This window comes from Diprion similis, chromosome 4 (assembly GCF_021155765.1).
Source record: "Diprion similis isolate iyDipSimi1 chromosome 4, iyDipSimi1.1, whole genome shotgun sequence".
Lineage (NCBI taxonomy): Eukaryota > Metazoa > Arthropoda > Insecta > Hymenoptera > Diprionidae > Diprion > Diprion similis.
The window spans coordinates 25,150,440-25,164,300 of NC_060108.1; positions in this window are offsets into that span (position 1 = coordinate 25,150,440).

The window sequence follows — 13,861 nt, forward strand, 5'->3', positions numbered from 1 at the left end:
CGGCTACCGATTCTCTGATACTTATTCCTACTCCGACACCTTCTTTGCACCTATATTCTCCAACAGCTTCGCCACTCTTTCGACGCCGTAGACTTAAACCTTGCGCATCAGACAAACCTTGCGGCCTTTCCGACTATAGATGCAGGGCTTATATTTACTCGGCATCCGATTGTTCCCCTTCAAGGAATCGAATCCTGATCCTATACGGCCAATATGTTGATGCTGTCTTCAGATTACGATTTCAACGCACAGCTCTTCGAGCGTAGATACAGCGAAACGTTTTCTGCACGTTTTACCTTCATTCTTGGTTAATATGTATCTAAAGTGAGTGAACCAGTTATTCACACGCTTAGACCCAATTATTATCGAACCTTTTGTTTTACAGAATTATATACATTTATGGCACAAATTGTGAATTTCTTGATTAATAAAACCAATTGCTATAGATGGTTACACGCTAGAAATTTATTTTATCGTAACTTTGGAACTAAGGATCAAACAGGATACAATCAAAATGGTCAATAATTGGGACAGGGTCAATGACTCGGACACTCACTTTATACCAGAATTTTGTTTCGGAAACTTCTATATTGTCTTGATCAATCGATTTAATTATAAATGTGCTTAATTATAATCTGAGCACTTCGTACACCGTGAACGAGTTCGTTACGTATTATACCTGAAAAAATGAGATGTTTGTATAATTATAATCCCATTTTTCCACAAAGTTTTACTCTAATCCCAGACAGTGATGCGAACTAGAATCGAAATTTATCGTACATTGCTTCTGACAATTGAACACTAGCAAAGCAGTTGCAGGTGTTTTCACATCAATCCAACCAACCAGTGATTAAATGCTGGATTTTTATTGTGTATAAAGTAAATGAAATGATTTGTGATGTATCCACTTTCAGCGAAAGAAGATTGAGGTACAAGCCATTAAAATTTACGAGTCTGAAAGTTTGGTAGAGCAAAAAACGTTAAGAATTACCAAAGAATTGTGAGAGTTTGAAGAAGTTATGATCCAAGCAATTAAAGTTTGATGAGATTCCTCACGAAAATTGATTTTACCATGATCGCATCTATAAATTCTCTGGCTGTATTTTTATTTCTATTTATTTATTTATTTTTATATGTATATATTTTTTTTTTTTGTACATAGTTTACAAACTACTTCTGTCTGCAATGCCTGAGTATAATCAAAGACTTATAATTTTCGTATGTACCTCTTACCGCTGTCCTCGGTATACAAGACGACCATGATTTGATCGGTTGGGTTGATTGGCCTGGAGTGGGATCATTAAAAATTCAAGTTTCCTTCTAAAAAGATGTTTAACTGAAGCATTGGTGTTCCTCAGCAATTTCTCGCCGCTCTCACAGTGCTTCGAGGGCTATCGTGTTAAGTTTGATTTCAGTGTCGAGATACGCCCCGCTGAGTTAAATACCGTTTGCCTACTCCGTATCGTTAAATTATTCTATACCGCGGGGTAACTCACTTATATACTAATATTCACCGCCGGCTCGGCGTTAAGACCCAGCAGGGCATCTTTCGGTATTTTTTATATAGATACACGTATACCCATAAGGTGCCCATACATTCCTCTCCGTCTATTTTTCATTCTCTCTTCTATACGGAATATCGACCAAGATAAGTTTGTTATCTCTGCACACCCTCGCGATGCGTCTACACATGTGTGTAACACATAAGTACTTTACTTTCTTTCCTTATCAAATGCATTCTCACAATTACGTCCGTCTATAAGTATTTATACAATTTTACAAACAGAATTTATCGCGCATATTCGGTTGTTTATGCCACTGATCGTGCCTTCCTAATGCCCCTAATTTTCGACTCTCGATTATCACAAGTCACCTGCAGGCAGTTAACACTCCTTCGAGTGCGTGGGCGTCCACGGTAGCCTCGGAAATTTTATCCAGGAAACTCTGGACTCCTACAACAGTCGCCATCTCTTAGTGGTTCTGTGAAACGCAGATCCTCTTCTGGGAGGACCGGATGCGACCCGGAGATGCGAAACCGATGGTAAGTTGATCCGCTACCGCGGACAGGATATCGATTCCCTCGTATTTGAACTTTTGGATATTCATATTTACCTACATTCAATACGAGAGAAATTTTATTTATGATTTTTATTTAATGAATCATTTTACGATTGACTAGAGAATGAAGTGACGGTATATTGTCTTCAGGGAATAATTGCGGAGGAATTGTCATAGGTACATACGTCACTGCGGTAAGAGGCTGTCATAAAATTTCGTCACACTTTTTAGAAAGCGTACAGAATTAATAATATATCTGCAATAAAAATATACTTCACCATAATTCGCAGTGATTAGTGGATTTGTTAGCAAATTTTTTAACCGTCGAAATCTCACCCGATCTTATGATTCTCTCCAAGTATTTTCACCAAGATATTTTATCAAGATTTGTTGCGCAACATTATCAATGAATCATGTCTATAGAGCCGAAGTGTCAGAAGACTTTGATCACATTTCCAAATCTTATGAGATTTGGGTAAGAATTTATTTTTAATTAGGTGATAATCAGCTTGATACGGTGATGCAAGAACCGTGAATTCTGAATACTTTACTCAGAGAAAATATTACTCGAATTATGTAACACAAACTCATTTCGTATAATCTTTCGAAATCATTGTACCTATGTACCCAGCTCCTGATATGTAACAGAAAAAAAGATCTACGCAGATTCGTGCTGTATATTTAAAATTGCAAAGCTCGTTTCACGAAAGATAAACGAGAGAAAATCACACAAGAAACAAATCGTTCTAATAGATGAATTTTTGTCATTTCTATTCGATTTTCCTTACTTTGCAGTATCAGAGATATCGATAGAATCTTTAAGTGTATAACAGACGATAAAACGAAGCCTTCGAAACGGGAGTAAAAATGTTCAGCCTTTCAATAAACGTTTTTCCCAACCGTGCAGTAGTTATAGAAAATCTTATTCTGAGGACCTGAAATGACTGTTTGTATTTATAAATCGCACATAATTCACTTAAAATAAATGCGAGATAATTTTGATTTAAAACTTGATCTTCTCCCCGCCATCTTTGGCGTTCCATCGCTAAAGCAACGTGCGGCTGGTCCAGCAATAAGATAAATTCGAGCGAGGCTGAACGATCGCCTCCCCCAAGCCGAGGAATCGGACGGACAGTCGGGCGCGGCGTCGGTCCATGATCGAGGATCGAGGATCGAGGATCGTGGATCGGGGATCGAGGATGTGTGGGTCCGCGGTGCGCTATCCACACCGAAAGTCGAGTGAGTATAAGGGCGAAGGTAAGGGAACGGTTAGGTGTAGGTGAAAACGCAGACGTCCGTCGTCCGCACGGCCCAAGATCGAGCCTTCGGCGGGGTCTCACAAGATCTCACGCGGTGCTCCAGCGGTGCCGAGCTGATGCCGAACCTGCAGGTCTGACGCAGCCTGATGAAGATAACGCCAGGGTGGTTTGAATTACGGGCCGGTCCAAGCAATAATAAATTCCACGAAACATTCATTTTCGTACACGCAACTTTATGTCCTCCTTAGCCAGACTAAGCGCCCTCGACCAACGTCATTTAGTATGCCTCTGATGCGCCTAATAACCTGATCCCTGCATGCGCCCCACGATTCACTCCCTGCATTCGCTTTTATGCCTCGTTCAATGTCTCGTCGATTTTTCATCTCGTGTTAGAGTAACTCCGATCTCGTTTAAATCTATGGCACAAAATTTATTGCACTGTAGTTCAAAGTCAAGTTTTTCTTGATCTTAGATCTCCCCATTCTTATCCATCGAAGCTACTTCGAAGCCCCGCGATTCGTCATTCAACAGCATCATCGAGCACCTCGCAAGTTCAATATTTGCAAATCATCTCGGCGCTGGTGCGGCGCGCGTGAGTTACTCCGCGAAATATGATTCATAGATAAGACCGTAACGCACGCGGCTGTCCTGATTTAATTGGGCCCCCGAGAATTAAACGCAGAACCCCCGCGGCTGAGGCCAATCAGTTCTTTCGAAGGCTCTGGCACGGACGAGCAGAAATATGGCCGGTTGGCACGAGAATTGTGCGCGAAAATCACGCCGTTCGTCCGGAGATGACGGCTCCTTAAAGAGACTTGCATCTCGTCTGCAGGCTTTGCTGGATCAAGAATTTTACCTACTCGTTTGGTAAAAGTTCTGAGAGAGTTGTGACGTCATCGTAAAAAATGATCGCCTTCCGCATGCCACGAAGAGGAGGAATCTGAGCTTGCAACTCAAGCGCTGTGCTTCAGGGATGAGAGTGGCAGAGAAGCGAGGTGCAGAACGTTAAATCGATCGGAACGAAAAGGGAGCGACAGAAGTCTCGTTACGATGATGCTACAAAGCTACAGGAATGAAGAAGCTCCGCAGTTCTGATTGCGAGCCCTCGAAAAGAGCCGGCGATCGTTGTTCGTTGTAACGTGTGCGTTGGGGAGGTTTGTAAAAGCTTTCCACCACTTCACGATCCTCGATCTCAAGTGTACACGTTACTTTGTACCGTTGCGTTGCAGCGAAATTGCGCGCTTTCGAATCCGTCGAAACCGCCTGGGGATGAAGATCCTACTTTTCTCTGATCTTTTCACTTTTCTTTGACGACATTCAGAGCTTCCTTCTCAAACGTTGATGCGTAGCTGGTACAAATGTAACTCAGATTCTTCCACATCCTTCTCCTTGGGTTGCGAAATTGAGAAGACACCATTGGATAGCTGCCAATCACTTGCTTAGTTGTAGATTTTATCTCCACCTATAATCGCCGTGTGATTCCTGTGAATAATTTGAGATTAATTTTTTAAACGTACAATCATATGTGTGCCTAATTCGAGACGATAAATACGTCTGTCTTTCGACCGTAACACGGATGCTCGAGCTTGCGTAACAACTTTCATGAGGGGAAAAACTCTCTCTTTGGATCTCCTCGCGGCTCGCGTTCTGACCGGGGATTGTCAATCGATATCCGTTCGCGTGAATCACCGGGTTTCATATTTTTGGACGTCGGATCGTGTGCAAGTTTATGGCTTAAGTCTGTGTCTACATGCGAGTGAAGGTACGTCGGTGTAACGGAACTTTCGCTGATACAGGTACTCATATGTAGGTAATACAAGTTTCACAAAGCGAGAACCGTGCGATCAACGGAATCCATCGATCAGCGGAGAAATCGTTTGACGTTCCCGCGCGTGTATAAGATTCTCGATCGATAATTATGACTTGTTGCAGATCGCACGGCACCGGTACAACAGGCATTACTTTCCCGATTTCAGAGTGTGAGTATTTATAAAGACCGCGAGCAACGGCGTATCCAATATGCTGAATCCACATCCTCCAAAGACCGCGTGGCTCAAGAACTTTATTTGTTTTCAGCAGATCATTTTCACTCAATCTATATCATCGATAGTTCTCGAGCCTCGCCGAACCGAACACGATTTTACAACATTTTTACCAGTGATAACGTTTCGATTACTAGTCACCTTGGATAAATATGATATTATTGTAACGAACTAGGCGTTACAGAACAAAGTGTGAGCTTTTGAAGCGAACAAATAAGTGGCGAAATTAAATGTAGAGAAAAATGTTTTGATGACAAAATTCGTGTTTGAAAGACTGTTTTTACAATAACGTTGGCTGACGCAGTAATCTTTATTCATTTTATAACACATAAGAGAGTTCTTATATCTATTTTATCTATGATGACTACTAGATCGTTAAAAAGGTGGATAAAACGGACGAAGTCCCAGAGGAATAAGAAGGCCAGCCTTCCATCCGTTCAAGTTGCGTTCTTTCATCCAAACATTTTCATGCAGTTCGGAATTACTTTTCAAGGGCGGAAAATTTCACCGATCGTCGTTATTATACCTATGATCCGTAATACAAAGGCTCAGTGAATGGAATCTCCTGGGTTCGTAACTGGACGTGAGAATCGAGTAAGTTGCCAGGTGAGTCTGAGCGAGTAAGAGTCGGAGGACGATCGTGTGAAGGGTGAGCGAGGAGAGGCGGCGGAAGGATCATATCGTATCATATACTAACCGCTCCTCCTTCGAGAAGCTCATATAATTGCTGGCATCCATAACGCTGATGTATTTACGACATTAACTCACCCTCCCCCGCCGGTGCCCCCTCCTCCCTGTCCTCCCTGTCCTCCCTGTTCTCCGGTACCGACGCGTTCCGCTCCTCCCGCTCCTCCCGCTCCTTCCCTCTTATTCTCCCTGTCTTGTCCTCCTCGACCGCCCCGTCATGCGGCCGCGGCCACAAGTAGAAATAATTGGTTGAAAACAGCGCGCTCTCGACCGGCAATATATCCAGCTTACACCCCGCTGTCGCATCGCTTAGATCACTTCCCCACCGCCGAAACTTACAGCATGCCTCCCTGCCTACCTGCCTGGCTCTATCTGTATTCTGGGAGGCGGGGGCCCCGTATTTTTATCCTCCTTTCTTTCGTTCTTTATTTCGTTCCCGATCTTACTCCTCCGCGTGCTCGTTCTCTCTTTCTCTCTCTTTTTCTCCCTCTTCATCTTTATCTGCCTCCGTCTCTCTCGCTCATTTGAATAGCCCTTATTTATGAAAATTGAATCGAATATACGCCTCGCTTATGAAGGCAATCGGTAGCTGTCGGTTCGGCCCTGTTGGGGTCGCAGCTTTTAATTACGGATAAAGCGAGTGATAATGGAAACGCTGATGCCAGCAGCGTTGGTTCCATCATTTTGTTTCCTTCCTTGGACCCGTTTCTAGTGTGCAGAGCACATTTACATGCCCACGGATTTATATATACATATGTGCTCCGGGTTATCGCTGAGGAGTCGACAAACCTCCCCCCCCCCCCCCCCCCTTACTACTCACCATGGTCACCCCACGCCGCCGATAATCTCGGAATTGATTAGTCCTCGACAGCGTTCCTCTCGCCGTCTATTAACTGATAACGCGTCATCGGGTTCATTTGCTAATTGGATCTGTCGCGTAGGTGTATTATTATACCTATAACTCGGATCGTGTGGGTATACTTTAGTATACGATGCACGAGGAAAAAGTGTAATTACAGAAATATATCTGTTAACCAATCTGAGATCATTTTCCTTTTATCTTCTTCTACGCGAGAGGATTCTCCTTGACTTTCGCAAGAATTTCATGCAGCCGTTGAAACGCTCTGCGTCTCAATCGACTCGTCGTTACGTCGCATTTCCTTTTTCTTTTTCTTATAGTATTTTCGTCTTCTCGGTTCAAATAACTCGCTGACGAAAAGAATCGTCGGTGTATTATACATTTTTGAAGGAATTCGTATCAACATACTTGAACGATTCCTTCACCGTTATCACTAATTTATTCATTTCAAACACGTTTGCAAAATTCATTCACAAAAATTCTTTCAAATTGAAAATAAGTCTTTCAGATTAACCCCACGATAAGTATCAAAAGTATTTCTATTGATTAAATTATCACTCCCAGTTTTCAAAGTTACATGATTATATATTAAAAAAAAAAAAAAATGGAGCCAACAAACTCTAGCAACAAAAGTGTATATTACAATAACAAGATGGAAAGTTTCAACAGCGCTGATGAAACAGGACAAATTTCGCGTGCGATATACCGGAGAAAAAGTGCAATCTCGATCAAGATCGACGAACCTTTAACAGGACGGGATGAGGGGGGCAGCTGGGGGTGAAAGGTGAGGGGGGGGGGAGAGTTTGAATAACTCGGGACGAGAGCCGGAGCTAGGTCCCGGGTAAAAATAATTAAGGAGGGAATTACTCTTCCGATAAAGCGGCGGAGGTGTCGTAAATTCTTCCGTGTGACGGCAGCTTAATACCCCGCCGAAACGACCCGCGGGCAGATAACTCGAGCCTGTGTTTCAGCGACGCGTTACTGCCGCGGGAGGATGACAGACCAGAATTGCAACGCGTCGCGGCCATCTCTCCGGAGATATGCAAACGTCTTCCCGGTCGACGGCCGGGCATAACTCTCGCCACATCCACGGGACACAACCGAGCACCGAAGACACTATAAACCTCGATACCGGGCGAATAAAATCCCGGATTTACAGCCCTGATATCCTCGCGTACGTCGACGTGCAGGGTTCACGTTGAGCTGACGGTGTGGGTTGCCTCATCAGCGAGGATGGAACGCGCGCCGGTTGTCGGTTCTCCGTTGTCGCATGTCGGTCCCCGTCCCCGTCGGGCCCACCGGCTATCTTATTGCTCGGACAACCTGCGGCGCAGGAAAAAACCTCCGCGATTCCGCCAGCGCCCGTCTTTTTTCACCCTTATCGTCACCCGCTCCATTCCTGCTGCATGGTTCCGTCCACCATTTGAGGACCACCAATAAGCTATGAGACGCCTTCCGATACCGTTCGACATTCATCCGCCGCCGCCCACGCATTCCGCTCTACCTGGGATAAAACTGATCTAAGATTTTCACCTTCCTACAATGCGGGTATCGATGCACGGCCCAGGAATGCTGCGGAAAAGAAAGAATTGCTTGGGGAAATTACAAGTGCTTGCAAGAGTTTGTTCAGGACTTGATTCGATATTTTATTTACAGTTTTAACGGACTAAAAAACCGTGATAAAATATATATGAGGTATATAATTTGTATGGATTTTGGTCATCTAAGTACCAATTGTTTTACCATATTAGTCATTACGTCCTGATTTGAGGTCCTTGCCATAAATAGTGTAGAATCGTGCTTTGATCCACTCGTACAATTTAATTATCAAACTATAAAGTGTACCAAGTATAAAAAATTACTGGTAGAAAATCCCATAAAGTTGGATTTTAGTCACGAATCGAGTAATGAAAGAGATGGAAAGTCAAGTTACAAACGACGCCACGTATACACTCTACGTGAAATTCCGAACTATTTCTCTGGTATAATAATTCTCGTTAATCCAAAATACTTTTATCATAGATCAGAGGATCCCTTTGTCCTTCAGGCTGATAATACGAGAGTTTTTTAGCTGGGGCCGACGAGGGTTGGAGGAGTCAGTCGATCGAAGCTTCAGTAGCCGTTGGACGATGGAGGCAAGACGGACGAGCAGGCATTTAAATCGATCCTGGATACGTAAAAGCACTTTTCTGCCCCTTTCCGTATGTCCCCCATGGTTTCCGAGGGCTCTGGCACGTTACTTTCGTCCATCGTACAGCCATTGATTTGTCCTCGTCTGGGGAGCACCGAGGTATCCGTTAGATAGAATGATGAATGGAGATTCGTCTGTTCCCGGCGACCACATCAGGGATTCTTCACTCCCCGACAGCCGGCGGAGGTCCTTCCATCGTGGCACAGGACACCCTCCTAATTCTTCACGTCGTCCCTGCGAATCCCGACTCCGAAGGACTTCGACGGGAGTTATAACGAGACGGGGGGCCGGAAGTGGCCGCACTTCCTGGATGGGTTGGGTTCCTTGGGCAACGTGGCGATAAGTACGGCCATCGTAAGGAACGCGGGTTGTAAGGAGGACTCGAACACGCGCCAGGAGGTTCACCTGCTGAGAGTATATAAGCAACTCGCGTGTGTGAGGAGCGTGCAGGAGAGGAAATCCATGTGCGGGAGATCTCGTGCAATCTCGATCAGCTATCGAGCGATTACCCCGGGAAATAATGAAGATATCCTCGATACCTTGCAAGAGCCGAGATGAATACGTGTACATAGCTATTCATTTACGTGGGTAGTCGAGCGCGACGCCGAGAATTGAGCCCCACGCCGCGTGCCTGCGTGATAAATCTGCGACGAAGCAAATGGGCACCTTGTATGTACCTTGACTGCCCATCGGCGAAGGATCCTCAAGTGCAGATCCATCCCGTTAATTAATCATTACTCAACGTTGCTCGGACGGATAGCCGATGTTACTGTTTCACCAAAAGTTATTTCTTTAGCGTAAAATCGATGATACAGCGAAAAAATTCATCGATCAAAAGAATCGATGATCTATACGCGACCCTTTTTCAATTGAAACGAAGGACTCGACCCGAGGATGTACGAAGGACGCATCTTTATATGAGTTACACGCAACTGGAGGGCGAGAGATCCGCGGATTCTGAGAACGCATATAATTAAACATGGCGACGTTCCGCAGCCGAGCCGTTCTGTGTAAGCGTGCATCTGTTCCATCCTGAGCCTCGTCTCTCAGTCTGTTCCCGCTTCGATCTTCCTTTAATACCAGCGAATCCCCCTCGGTGTGATGTATGTATCAAGAAGTTGTGAGGGCCGCAGCCGATCCTCCGCAGCGCAGGCAAACGGAACGGAACGGTAACGGACGGAACGAACCGTCGTGTCTGTCCCCCCGCATGCTTACTTTATTATCGAGGTTCAAATGAGAATTTATGTAGACATAAACGCTCGTGTCAGCGCTCCGCGTGGGTGCGGGGCAAAGGGGGCGAAAGGGGGGAGGGGGGTTGCAGCATCCCTGTCCCTGCATCTATCACTGCAGCACCATGACTGTAAGCCCCTCGGCCTGCAGCTAGTCCCGTCTGAAAACCTTCGGCTTTGATCACCCCAGGCTCGTCTTTTATTTATTCCTGGAATATTAAACGCGTCCTGCAGCTACTCCTCGATCCCGCTTCCCTCCGATGCCGCGATACACCGTCGACTCCCAGTCACCGACGCAACGTACTTGTATACTACATATCGTGCATGTTGCTGCATCCGCGCAAATCTCGCTTCCAGGTACATATACGTCGGGATATCTGCTCCCAGGACTACAGCAGCGTCTCAGCCTATCGACGATGACAGGATCATGCTTGGGGGGCCGAACAACATGTTCTGCGGAAAAGAACACCGGATACCTGCCACTGCAGAATTGCGATGCAGTTGCCTCCGCGACGTTATACCTGCATATAACTGACACGGACGTTACGTACTTATGTAACGATGTAAGTATACCAACGATCTTGGACGTCATTGATACCGCTATTTATCGTCCGAGATGCTGGTTGCTCTGATGCTGCTCTCTCGTGCCGAGTTGACACGCGCGGAAGACGATCAAAACGCTCGATCAATGCTGGTCTAATCAATAGTTATCACTGACGATGAATGAACAAATGTCCCGAGAAAAAATTCTCATCAGGATACATCAAGCTACCTGATCAGGGTGCGACCAGAAATTTAACGTGACGTTCTGGAATGCTCTGATCAGGATGTGTTCAAATACGATCGTTAGACCCTAATCAGGCGTTTATATCAGGGCAATTTGAGGCACTACCAGATCAGACTCGAGCAAAGATTGTTCAGATTTATTGACGGTTGAAGTAACATAAAAAATTGAAGTGAAGGCTTCCAAAAATGATCTGCTGATATCTAGAGGCAGATAACAACAGCAGAAAAAATTAATTACGAAATGATATTTCGTACGATCTTGCACGTAGACGGCCACACCTTATTACAAGTCATCTGATGCAGTTTTCATCATGCGAACGCCAACGACTTCCAGTCAGGTTTAATCAGGGTCAGATCAGGTGCACCGGAGTAGAGTTTTCCCGACCTGGGCCTACTCTGAGCCATATGAGGCCTGAGGCTCTACTCAAACATGCCTGATATTAACCTGAGTCAGAAAATCGTCTGAGAAGCAAGCCTTAAGGTTGTCACCAGAATTACGTGCATAAAGTAAGAAGTGTTTGTGCGAGCTACTTTGGACGTTATACTAGGGCGACATTAGGTGCGCCTTGGTAAGGAATGCCTGATAGTGAGACCAACCTGACCAGAGTCTGCCAGGACGTCAGGCTGGCCTGATCGAACTTCTACTTGGAGTACACTTTGCACGCAGTGTTTTATAATCCTGCACAATCAAGATCTTTTCCGAAATTTCATACAAGGCACATACATACATACAGATTCGGGACGAATTATGGCCCAAGCTAGCGTTCATAGTGACTCTCATCAACAACTGGCCATGCGTGATCGCGGCATTTTCCCCGTAATAGAGGTGCGAGCTTCCCCGGGGAACTGCACTACCCGATCAAAGTCTACTTCCTGAAAACGTTTCCGTTTTTCTTCTGGATACCGAAATATAACACGTGATCCGAAGCATCCATCATATTTTTCTCTGCAACTCCAGGAAATCGTTTATATTGCCGACGAGTAAAACTATATCTCGTTAGTTCCGTTGTTTCAATCCAATGCTTAGCTCAGAGCATGTTGAATGGTTATTGGTAAAATGGTTTGTCTCATCAATTTTCTTTGACACAGATGGTATCCTTCAAATTTACAGCTACGTCTGACTTCGACACACGGTTGACGTTCACAATTGCTGTACGATAAACACTGAGATTTATTGTTTTGCAAGGAGGTCTATGTAGCGTGTATGGAGGTGGTTTACTGTACTAAAGGTGAATGCCCGTAATAAATACGGGTAACGATCATATCATACACGCGCATATAATATGAGAAGGCAGCGATTTGTTGGCAACTCGTCAGGCGGGGATTCGTTGACCTTTACTTAATTATGAGATTATCGCGTTTTTCAAACGACTTATACGAACAGGTACGAGCACGGTATTGCTTATTACGAAAGTTTATAGGTACGTGTAAGTACGCTTTAAAATGGCTGTGAACTTTTGAGCTCTTTACAGATCTTTGGAAGCTCGATGTATCCGCGGACTGTAATATAAACTTATAACGGTATGGTAACTTGTTCGACAGAGATTCTTCTCGTCATCGTTTAACGAATTCCATGGATACTACACGCATATTATAATATATTATAATTACGCTATATACCGTCACCCCATTGCACAGCGAGCTGCAGGGTAAACGTGCGTCGTTAAATTAAGAGATAAATATAATGCAAAGCGGGGGAGCGAGCTGTAAGACGCTTAATGTCGGGCCACTGCGCGTTTCTAAATTTCCTCGCTTTGCTCGACTCGACGATCGACTCGTGCGCGGAGGCCTTTAGCTAGATTAACGCGGAAGTCGCCGTCACCACAAATCATTATTAGCATATTATCAGAGACACTTATCAGAGAACGCTGCGAGCCGACCCCCCTCAAATAAGAGTCAATATAAATCACTGATTGTCTCCTCCTGGAGCAATAACTCATTCGTTAACAGGCATATAATTACGCCGGGTGGGCCGAGGTTAGTCGAACGACGAGCGATGATATAGAACACTCGATCAAATCTTGAGGAACGTTAAATCCGGAGCATATTAATGCACACGCATACCCATGTTCGCCTCTTCGTCGTTTTCAGCCTGCGGAGAAACAAACGGCCCGAGAAAGAGGGGAAAACAAAAACCCTGAATCACGCGTGTACAAATCATGCGCGCGAGGATCGTGTACGCGGCGAATTAATGTCTCCTATTTCCTGTTTACCGTCAAATATTTGAATCTATCGCTACCCAACGGCGGGATGACGTTAAAAGCGGCGCGAATTCGAGCATTAACCGGGTGACGACATATCGAGGGGAATCTCTCTCAATCACGCTCGTGAAAATTAATCGGTATGGGTGTAGCTGATAAGAATTGATAGGGCTCTTCTGCCGAACTGCCAATACATTTTACTTTGCACTATAACCGTCGATGTCTGTTATTTCGAACGCAATCTGTAGCCGGCCATGTATAACTGGACTCGAGACACCAGCTCGTAAGCTTGACCGTTGATATACATGCGTCTACTCCTGCATAAAAGCTGAACGGTTGGACTAAGTGAGCATAACGCCTTGGAAAATGAAACATTGAAAAACGAACTGTCCGTTTTGCTCCGATTTACATCCCGCTTAACTCACGGCTTCGTTTTGCCGTGATCATGCGGTAATAACAAATTCCGTTTCGAAACGAGCTCTCCTAACGAGCGATTCACGCTACACGCCAAACGCGCGTGCTATATTGGTTGCATCCACGAAGGCGCTC